The sequence below is a fragment of the Arvicanthis niloticus genome, chromosome X, assembly GCF_011762505.2.
Source record: "Arvicanthis niloticus isolate mArvNil1 chromosome X, mArvNil1.pat.X, whole genome shotgun sequence".
NCBI classification, from domain to species: domain Eukaryota; kingdom Metazoa; phylum Chordata; class Mammalia; order Rodentia; family Muridae; genus Arvicanthis; species Arvicanthis niloticus.
In genome coordinates this window covers 41,652,168-41,663,981 of record NC_047679.1, presented here as the reverse complement: position 1 = coordinate 41,663,981, position 11,814 = coordinate 41,652,168, and the positions used below count along the sequence as shown (strand labels likewise).

The following is an 11,814-nucleotide window of genomic DNA, read 5'->3' as shown; positions in this document are numbered from 1 at the left end:
GATGCGTCAGAAGAACCCAAGGAAAAAGTCAAAATGAAATTATAGCAAGAACATGGGTTTAGCTTTGTACCCCATTTTTTAATAGAGTTTTTTGGTTCTCTAAAGTGTAGCTTCTTGAGTTCGTTGTATATATTGGATATTAGCCTTCTATTAGTTGTAGAATTGGTAAAAATCTTTTCCCAATCTGTTGGTTGCCATTTTGTCTTATTGACAGTGTCCTTTGCCTTACAAAAGCTTGACTATTTTATGAGGACCCATTTGTCTATTTTTGATCTTAGAGCATAAGACATTGGTGTTTTCCTCAGGAACTTTTCCCCTGTGCCCATGTGTTTGAGGCTCTTTCCCATCCTCTCTTCTATTAGTTTCAGTGTATTTATGTGGAGGTTCTTGATCCACTTGGACTTGAGCTTTGTACAAGGGGATAAGAATGAATCGATTTTCATTCTTCTACATGCTGACCTCCAGTTGAACCAGCACCATTTGTTGAAAATGCTGTCAGTTTTACACTGGACAGTTTTAGCTCCTTTGTCAAAGATCAAGTGACCACAGGTGTGTAGGTTCATTTATGGGTTTTCAATTCTATTCCATTGATCTACCTACCTGTTTCTGTACCAATACCATGCAGTTTTTATCATTATTGCTCTGTAGTACAGTTTGAGGTCAGAGATGGTGATTCTCCCAGAAGTTCTTTTATTGTTGAGAATAGTTTTTGCTATTCTGTTTTTTTTTGTTGTTGTTGTTATTCCAAACGAATTTGAGAGTTTCTCTTTCCTTTCCTTTCCTTTCCTTTCCTTTCCTGTTTCCTTTTTTTTTTCTAAGACCGGGTTTCTCTGTGTATCGCTGGCTGTCCTGGAACTCACTCTGTAGACCAGGCTGGCCTCAAAACTCAGAAATCTGCCTGCTTTTGCCTCCCAAGTGCTGGGATTAAAGGCATATGCCACCATTTCCTGGTGAGACATTCTCTTTCTAAGTCTATGAAGAATTGAGTTGGAGTTTTTATGGGGATTGGATTGAATCTGTAGATTTCTTTCAGCAAGATGGTCATTTTCACTATATTAATCCTGCCAATTCATGAACGTGGGAGATCTTTCCATCTTCTGAGATCTTCTTCAATTCTTTCTTCAGAGACTTGAAGTTCTTGTCATACAGATCTTTCACTTGCCTGGTTAGAGTCATACCAAGGTATTTTATATTATTTGTGGCTATTGTGAAGGGTGTCTTTCCCCTAATTTCTTTCTCAGTCTCTTGATCACTTGAGTAGGAGAAGGCTACTGATTTGTTTGAGTTAATTTTATATCCAGTCACTTTGTTAAAGTACAGAGCTAAAGAAAGAATTCTCAAGTGAGCAGTATCGAATGGCTAAGAGGCATCTAAAGAAATGTTCAATGTCCTTAGTCATCAGAGAAATGCAAATCAAAACGACCCTGAGATTCCAACTCACACCAGTTAGAATGACTAAGATCAAAAACTCAGGTGACAGCAGATCCTGGAGAGGATGTGGAGAAAGAGGAACACTCCTCCACTGTTGGTGGGATTGCAAGCTGGTACAACCACTCTGGAATTCAGTCTAGTGGTTCCTCAGAAAATTGGACAAAGTATTACCTGAAGACCCAGCTATACCATTCCTGAGCATATACCCAAAAGATGCTTATAACAAGGACATATACTCCACTATGTTCATAGGAACCAGAAGCTGGAAAGAACCCAGATGTTCCTCAACAGAAGATTGGATACAGAGAATGTGGTACATTTACACAATGGAGTACTACTCAGCTATTAAAAATAATGAATTCATGAAATTCTTAGGGAAGTGGATGGAACTAGAAAATATCATCCTGAGTGAGGTAACACAGTCACAAAAGAACACACATGGTATGCACTCACTGATAAGTAGTTATTAGCACAAAAGCTTGGAATACTGAAGGTACAATTCATAGATCACATGAAGCTTAAGAAGGAAGACCAAAGCATGGATGTTTCAGTCCTTCTTAGAAGGAGAACAAAATACTCATGGGACGAAATATGAAGACAAAGTGTGGAGCAGAGACTGAAGGAAAGGCCATCCAGAGACTGCTTACCTGGGGATCAGTGCCATATACAGACACCAAACCCAGCCACTATGGCAGATGCCAAGAAATGCTTATGGATTGGAGCAGATGCTCACAGCCTACCATTGGACTGAGCACGGAGTCCCCAGTGGAGGAGTTAGAGAAAGGACTGAAGGAGCTGAAGGGGTTTGCAACCCCATAGGAAGAACAACAATATCAACCAACCAGGACCCCAGAGCTCCCAGGGACTAAACCACCTACCGAAGAGTGTACATAGAGGGACCCATGGCTCCAGCTGCATATGTAGCAGAGGATGGCCTTGTCAGGCATCAATGGGAGGAGAGGCCCTTGGTCCTGTGAAGGCTTGATACTCCAGTGTAGGGGAATGACAGGGCAGGGAGGCAGGAGTGGTTGGGTGTGTGTGGGGGAAGGGATAGGGGGTTTCTGGAGGGGAAACCGGGAAACTTCAATAGTGCCTGGGTTTGGTGTTTGTATATGGCATGGATCCCCAGGTGGGGCAGTCTCTGTATGGCTTTTTCTTCAGTCTTTGCTCCACACTTTGTCTCCATATTTCCTCCAGTGCGTATTTTGTTTCCCTTCTAAGGACTGAAGCATCCACACTTTAGTCTTCCTTCTTCTTGGGCTTTATATCGTCTGGGAATTATATCTTGTCAGACCAACTTTGAGAATTGTTTATCCTCAGATCTCTTACAGAGAAAAGTAAATGTTTTTAATTTTCAAACTTCTATAAGTTGGAAAGTTGGATATTGTCTTACTTGTAGCCTCCTGAAAATCTGAACTGATAAACAATGTTCCTGTGAAAACACATATGTGCATGTGAGTGCTCTTGGACTTTACCCTCACCTCGACACCTTCTGGATTTTTTTTGCCATGGTCCTATATATCTTTAAGAAATATTTGTGAACATTTTCCTAAAATTTAGTAGGCAAGGTACAGTAGGTTTGTTTGGCTATTGGGTATGTAGCAATAGGAAGCTTTTCAGTGCTTACTTTGACATTTTGAACCATGGAAATGTACCACTTATTGAAAAAACTAAGTAGCAAGCTCTGGTAAATGTTTAAGGGCATTGCAAAGGCACGAAAGGGGTAGTGGCCGAGGAAAGACAATGTGGAAACTGACATGAAAAGCTCTAGAGAATTTACACTGTATTTTCACTTCTAGAAATAGTTTTTTTTCTAAAATGAGAAAAGGCTGACATCAACAGTCACACACACAAAAAGATCTCTATTCTTTGTTAAAAAAATAAAACGTGACATGGTTAGATTTCTGTTTCAGAATTTTTTACAATTACATTTGCCTATTTGATGATTTCTAGTTGAAATTCTATGAAAGCAATCTAGAGCAAACAGAAATAGGTAGACACAAAATTTTCTTTTCTGTATTGTTTCTTCTTTTAAAATCTTTGTATTGATTCTTTGTGAGTTTCACGTCATGCACCTCAGTCCTGCTCATCCCCCCATTCCCCCTGTCTGCCCTTCACCCTTGCAACCTCCCCCCAATAAAAAACACACAAACACAAACAAACAAAAATCAAACCATAGAAAAGATCTCATCGTGGAAGCTGTAGTGTGTCACAGTATGGCCCACAGTATATTCTTCTGTCCACACATCTTCACTAGCAAATGTTCATTGCAATGATTCACTGGTCTAGTTTGAGGTCTCTGGCTTCTGTGACACCATCAATATTGGATCCTCATTGGGACTCCTCCTGCTTATCCTGTTGTTTCCCTGTGTCATGGAGATCCTGCAGCTTTGGATCAGCAAAGCCTGCTTTTTTTCATGTGTCCCAGTCCTTCATAGATGATATAGATTTTTGGGGTAGACCAACTCAGAGCCTTGGATCTGGGCATGGGTTGTAGCTGATCTGGTCAGCATGCTGGTTCTCCCTTAACCACACCACCAAAGAAAGCTCTGCAGCATTACTCCAGTAAGGCTACCCAATGCCAACATCACCAATGGCAAGAAGCAGGGTCAGCTCTCCTGCTCTCCTGCTCTCCTGCTCTCCTGCTCTCCTGCTCTCCTGCTCTCCTGCTCTCCTGCTCTCCTGCTCTCCTGCTCTCCTGCTCTCCTGCTCTCCTGCTCTCCTGCTCTCCTGCTCTCCTGCTCTCCTGCTCTCCTGCTCTCCTGCTCTCCTGCTCTCCTGCTCTCCTGCTCTCCTGCTCTCCTGCTCTCCTGCTCTCCTGCTCTCCTGCTCTCCTGCCCTTGAGCTGGCATACTCACACCCATGGCTCCAGGACCAGTTCCACTCTGCTGCCAGTCAAAGGCAGGGTTAACTCTCTCAAGGGCTGCAGTCTGCAAAGGGCTGGACCAGCCTACCACTCTTATGCCCTCAGGGCTGGCTCACCCATGCCTTCACCATCAGGGACAGCCCCATTATATTGCCCAGGCTAGGTGAAGGGCCAGATCTCCTGAGTGCTACAGCCAGTTGGGGTTGGGAGGTGGCTGGGCTAGGTCTCCCATGCTCATGACCCTGTAGGCAGCTTTCCCAACTATCTGAGATGGCAAAGGGCAGAGGACAAGGGGGAGGTGCATCCCCTCTGCACTTGTACCACCCCATGACAGACAAGTGGCAGGGTCTTCACATTCACACCCCCAGGCCAGCTTATCCACATCTCTGCCTCCAGGGCATTGTGCTGCCTGGGTGAAGTACAGAGCCCCGTCCTGGACTGCTGCAACCAGTGAGAGGTGGGACCAGCTGTTCAGAGCATCAAAGCCACTGAGGTGTGGGACCAGTTCTGCACAGGCCCTGGAGATCCACTAGGTTCCAGGTGGCTACCCTGACTATATTCTATAGTGGTAATATGAGCCACTGACATTGACACGGACCTCTGCCCTACTGCTGCATACCCACTGTCCCAGACATAGCCCTCATTGGCAGCTCAGGCAGGGACTTCACCATGTCCCCAGGTGGTGTGGGGCTACCCACTTGCAAAAGGATACCCCTGTCCACCCTGGAGTCTCCAGTTCCATTTCTCTTCATAATGCTCAAGCTGCTCCACTTCTCTTTCTCTTCCATCTGTTGGCCACAAGTTTGCACACTGTGGTGGCTCCTGTTGCAGGTTGGCTACGCTGCTAGTGGGCCACTGAGTGACATCCTCCAGCAAGCTAGTGTTTATGGCCTGCCTATGCCATGCGCTGGAGGGAGGGCAGGTATGTGGGTAGCATGCTGGTTTGCAGGTCTCTATCTGTCTTCCCCCTCCCATGCTGTGCTGTGTGGTATTAGGCAGGGATCTCGGTGATTATGGCCTGTCATACACTGAGGGTGGAGGAGACGGCAGGTCTATGGATGTCTTTCCCTGCCTGTCCTGCATGGCATGGTGGAACGCAGGTCTGTGTTACTCCTGCACTGAAGTGGATTTGATTTTTATGAGTCCTAGACATAAAACAGCTTTTGCCACCAAGCCAGGCATCAAGCTAGGATGAACAAAGGACTGCCATCTGCTCTGTCCCTGACTGATATAGGAACACCACTGACAAGGTGTCTCATTACCCATTGCCAGGTGGGTAGAAATAAGATTTAACTTCAGAAAAATAATTGAAAGTAGAAAAATTCATACACTAATAGGATTCACTGCAGTCTTTAGTCATACAAGAGAAATTTTGCCATCACTTTAAATCTCCAGAAATAGGGACATTCCCAGAAAAGCATGTCAAAAATCTGAATCTATCATAGATCATCCACTTTGATTTTTGCTTATTTTTCTTAGAATTTCCTAATGCATACAATGTCTTTTGATCACACCAACCCACATTTCATCCCTTTTATTTCCTCCCTCCCCTTCCACCTCTCCAAATGTCCCCCTCCTAGTCCTCATCACTGTCTTTGCTATAAGAGAAATATTTAGTCTAGATACTCAGCCTTGGTTTAGTTACTTTTGTGTTTATGTGATCAAAATGCCTGACAGAAACAACTTACTGGAAGAAAGATTTATTGGGCTCACAGTTTCAGCAGGTCTAAGACCATCGTGGTGAGGAAGGCATGGACACTTCATAGTGGTAAGGATTTCTTTGGCTGCCATCATGGCACACCAGGAAGCTCAAAGATTTTGGCTAGAAACTAGGGGTACATATAACATCAATGGCCAGGACCTAGTGCTCTACTTCTACCAGTTAAGTTTCACCTTCAAAAGATTCCAAAGCTTATGAAAACAGTGCAGCTGGCTAGACGACAAGTGTGTAGGGAATGGCTTACATTTGAGCACAATAAGCTTCCACTGGCATTCTCCTACTAATGTATCCTGGATAGATGTTCACCAATGCTTACCCAGTTTCAGCCCAACCAGCATCAGTGTTGGGTTAGAAGCAGTATGACCTCCTCAAAATGTCTTGAATAATTACCTGAGCAAGCATATTGTTTCTTTTTTGCAAGGTATCCACTGGTATCACAAGTGACTATCCTATAAGATAATATATAATTTTTGTACCTCCATACTAAGCAAAGAAAGTCACCTCTGATATAAATAAATAGATAGATGAATAAATAAATAACATGAAAAGGAAGCTGGACTCTGTGCTAACTTACCAATAATATCAGTGACAGTGAGGTTTGGTCTTAACCCTAATTGTTCTGCCATAAGGATTCCCTTTAGTCTAAGGCAAGCCAGAACATTTTGTTACCCTAATTGACAGGTGCAGTTCCAGGGCAGCAAGAATTGAGAGGAAGGGGAGCTAAGACAGTGAAGCAGCAAAAGCAAATTCAAAGTGATCTATGAAGAAGCCAGTGAGAACTCTGAAAGAAGAATGTATACTTAATTGTTGACCTGGGCAGTTTATTTCCAGACAGGTTGACTCAAGTCACTGCTGTGTAGGAACATCTCTTGACAGGATGGTTAAAGAGAACCTTTTCTGCCATCCTGTGCCCCATCTTTTCACTGGACATCGTCATTATACAAAGTGTTAAATCTCTGCAATTCCAGGCTCTGTCACCTTGCTCTTCTGAAAAGCTTCCGGGGAAACCAAGTCATATACCCCTTGCTACAGTCCTGACACTGAGAGGGACTTGGGAAAGTTATGAACCCTGTAGGCCTGATACAATGAGGCCCATAGGCACTGGATTCCTGTGGCTTTCATTGTAAAAGAATGGAGATGAGGAGATTTGTGAAGGCGTCATTAACTAGTGGTTGAGTCTAACAGCTTTAGATTTGAATCCCAGCTCTTACATGTACAAGCAATATCATTTTCAACAAGTTATTTAATCTCATATATAAAATGAGGATTACAATTGCAATTTTCATAGAGTTCTGAAAAGTAAATGAGATATGACCTATGAAGTTATTACAAGACCACTTGATATGCAGAAAGTATTTGAGAAGCTTGGACAGCTCTCCAAGAGGGGATTATAGTGCTTATTATGATTAATTAATGGTGTTACCTTTTAAAAAAGAAACCACATGTCTACTTAACCTGGCAAATTTCAAATAGATTTCTTTTTTATTTCATTATGTAATGCTCATAATAAAAATCACTGCCACTTTTTGAGTAAGAGGTATGTAGCAGGTACTATACATTCAACCTCACATTCTGGAAAAAATAATCTGTGTTTTAGACATATTGTGAAATTTTCTCACATCTCTATGACTAAAAGCACCTTAAGAACTTCTACAATTTTGGCTATATTTTATGTTGATTGAGGTCCTTGTGAAAAATGAAAGATTTAAACTAGAGAAATAGGGAGTGTTTAAGAACATCCATGTGTCCCTCAACCAAAGAAAGGATAACAAAAATATGGTTCATTTACACCATGGAATACTACTCAGCTATTAAAAACAAAAACATCATGAAATTTATAGGCAAATGGATAGAACTAGAAAATGCCATCCTGACTGAGGTAACCCAGATGCAAAAGGACATGCATGATATGTATTCACTTATAAGTGGATATTATTCATGTAATACAGGACACCCACCATATATTCCACAGACCCAAAGAAGCTAAATAACAAGGAGGTCCCAAGGGAAGATGTTTGAATGTCACTCAGAAGGGGAAACAAAATTGACATGGGAGGTAGATAGAGGGAGAGAACTGTATGAAAGAGGGGCTGGGGAGAGGAATGGGGCAGGGAGGGAAGATCAAGTGTAGGGAGAACCCAGGGGAGATGAATCTCTAGGACATGCCAGACCTGGGATGAGGAGGCTCCAGGGAGTCTACAAGGGTGACTCTCCCTGAGACTTCTAGCAGTGGAGGATATGGGTCCTTAAGTGGCCAGGCAGGACTCCAAGTGGAGGGCTAAAGACACTAACCTGTTTGTCCTTTCTACAAGAAGTACAGGGACAATGATGGAACAGAGACTGAAGGAATAATAATCCAACCAATAATCATCCCAACTTGAGACCCATCTCAAGGGTAAGCACTAATCCTTAACACTATCAATTATACTCTGTTATGCTTGCAGACAGGAACCTAGTATAACTGTCCTCTGAGAGGCTCCACCCAGCATCTGACCAAAACAGATACCCACAGCCAAATATTAGACCAAGGAGCATACAAGGGCTGGACCTAGCTCCCACCTCCACCTATCCAGCAGATGTGCAGCTCGGTCTTTAGGTGAGTTCCCCCAACAACTATAGTAGGGACTTACTCTGGATCTGTTGCCTGTCTGAGGATCCTGTTCTCCTAACTGGGCTGCCTTGTCTGGCCTCAGTGAGAGAGAATGTACCTAATCTTGCAGTGACTTGAGGTGCCAGAGTGAATTGGTACCCTTCCCTGAGATGAACAGGAAGGGGGAACTGGGGGTGGAGCCATGTTAAGAGGAAGAATGGGAGGAGGGGGGCTGGGATAGGGGTATAAAGTGAATAAATATATAAATTAGTGAAAAAGTTGTCTGGTACCCAACAAGTTGCTCATTTATTTGTTTTCTTCTTACAGAAGGTATATAGAGGCTAAGACAGATGGTGCTGAACCTGAAGGTGAATGGTACGGTTGAAATCTATAGCCACTACTCCATAAGGAGAAAGTAGTTGGAGAAAGTGACTGACAGGTATGCAGAGAAGAGTTAACCTTGTACACTGAATCCCTGGCCTGGCCCACTTATGAAGTGGAACCTCTATGAGGTATTTATGGGCTTGTAAATATCTTCAAACTGTCTTTCTATTCTGAGAAATTCATGAGCCCTTACCCCTATGCCCGTTCCTCATTGCCACTCAGTTTTTAGCCTTACTCATTCTAAGCCTCTCAGTAGCGAAACAACTTAATAGTCAATCAACTTGAACCACCGTAGAACTATATCATAAGCTGTCTCTCTTGCTAAAGGAAATGGACAACTATTTTCACGGCTTGGATTTGTGCTCTCTTGGCAGTTTGCAATCTATGTATGCATTTCAAGCCCATCTGTGTATAGGACTGTACATCATAATAGCATGTAACTGCTATCTCATGTTAGCATGCTATGCAGATCCATGTGTGAGCCAGATCTGAAATTTTATCTTTCCCATCTTCTGATCAAAGAGAACTGTAGATGAGGTCATATATGTGGATTAAAGGCAATACAGCAAAACACAGGTATGTGCCAAGGAGTATGAGCCTCTGAATTGTGCAGTTTATTTATGCTATTTCTATACTTGTCCAACCCAGTGTTGTATATACCATTTCAAATTTAAAACTGTATTCTCCTGTGAAATAGAATTTTATGGAAATATCAAGTAAATAACACCTGGCTCATAGTTGGCAGTTAGCTTGGTCAGGCTTTCAGTTTTCTACTAGTATCTAACAGCAGGCAAGATCTTTTCAAAAATAGAGTTGTTGGCAGAACATTGGGCTGCTGCGATCTATTGGAGGCTCAATGCATTTCTATTGTTTGCTCTCACACAGTCCTGATATTACTCTGTTGAGAGATAAGCACTACTGCCAGAGTTTATCTTCTCCCAGGTCCAACCTAATGTGTTAAAAAGGGAGAACCAAACATATTTGGCATAACAGCATTATGATAGTCTGTAAGGAGAACTAGTTAATCTCATTTAGAGGTGATATTTCCCACCGGACTCTAGACCCCACCCTCTGCCATGTGTATATCATGGCTGCCTACTTACTACTTATTGACTGTGTCTATTCACTGGGGCAAACTATCTTAATCTCATAATCGTACTGTATCAGGAGAATATTCAACAGGAAATCAAAATGATTAAGTACTCTCCAGAATCCATTATGGAAAAGAACATGTGAGCACATCCCTGAGTATGCTTAGTTAAACTGTTGTCCTGATGGGAAGGCAAATGGCTTCTGATCATCTTTGCTGACAGGAATGACTTATAATTTTGGTTAGGGCAATGGCTATAAACCAGGTGTCAGAGCATCTATTTATTTGCTCATATAAAATTAACACTTCCAGAATCACAGCTGTGTCTGTATGCATTATATTATTAAGTCTGTGATGATCTACAGTCATTTGCCATGATCTATCTTGTACTGGGTAAACTCTCATGTCAAATAAGGATAGGGATAGCTATACTGATATTTTCAAGCTTTAATGGTGGAATTTTATTTTAACAATACTTCATATAGCATCACTTCTATTTCATTTATACTGATGTGACCTAGGAGGTATTTCTAGGACTTACATTTGTCCCTCACTACTATATGCACCCTAACTTCATAAATCAGGAAGCCAGAGTGAGTTCATTCCATTATTTGTGTGTGTGTGTGTGTGTGTGTGTGTGTGTGTGTTTCATTGTATAGTCTGAGGCTGAAGAAATAAACCCAGGGTGTGTCAAATGCCTTGGTGTATTTGAATTGAGATGTTATAGCTGCCTTCTTTGTTAAAATCTTAAAACCTCCTCTCATAAGTGCTAAATAGACTCCTGACAAAATAATTTGATCAGGGCTTATATCTATTTCTGGTAAACTTTCTTTGCATTTCCTAGATCTTGCAATTGTTCATATGGTGTTATGGTAGCTTTCATTTGGGGATACAGATTTGATCACTACAATGCTTTTACAAAATGAGGAAAATAAGCTACAAATTTGGTATCATATATTCTATTTATTCGGTTCTGAAAAAGTATCAGTACCAAAACCATGGCTATGATTGAAATCATCATTTGTTTGGAGGAGAAACTGCAGAGTGTCTTCTCCATTAAGAGAGTTTCGATGTCATCTATTTTCTTCCTGTCTGCCCAAATGCACGTATCTGTTACTTAGTATCTCAGTTAGTTAATTGCTCTCAATTTCTTAAAGAGGATGTTTGCCTTTGAAAAGGCAACAAGTTCAGCAACAAGTTCAGCAACAAGTTCAGCAAGGGAAGAGTTAAATGTCCTGATCTTGTTCCTCTTGTGTCTTCCAATCTTCTGCTACTGCTTCTACCCTTTGATGATGAACCTTAAGCAGGTAAGAGACTGGTTAGTTTCTGTGGGAGGAGGGATTTACAGAACAGAATGCCAGTCTATAGAGAGTACATTAGGGGTTCGAATGAAAGTATCCAGCACAGCTTTAAGTCCTGTGTTTCTCATCATTATTTTCTAAAATGCTGGCTCTGATCTGCTGTTTATAATACCCGTAAGAGAATTTCCTATTATTTTTATTTGTACAGGATTTCATTTCTTTGTGACCAGGGAACCCAATTCCACAACAGCGTTTATTAAGCAGTCAACAGATGGCAGTGACCACAGAGTGTTCTAAGGATAGTACTGGTCCTACAAATAGTTTAAAGCATAGTGCACTTCACATACTTTTGATACACTGAAATATGAAGGAAGGAAATTGTGTAAGAAAATAAGTGTCATCATATACCTACATTAATTCTATGATCAGCCA

The 11,814-nt window shown here is 41.9% G+C and overlaps 1 non-coding gene across 1 annotated transcript; it reads right to left on the bottom strand.

The window, feature by feature from the left end:
* Nucleotides 1-5,433: 5,433 nt before the first annotated feature.
* LOC117695604 (small nucleolar RNA SNORA48) lies at nucleotides 5,434-5,576 on the bottom strand. The gene has a single exon (XR_004604655.1). It is a non-coding gene; the product is annotated as a small nucleolar RNA SNORA48 (small nucleolar RNA).
* Nucleotides 5,577-11,814: the final 6,238 nt, after the last annotated feature.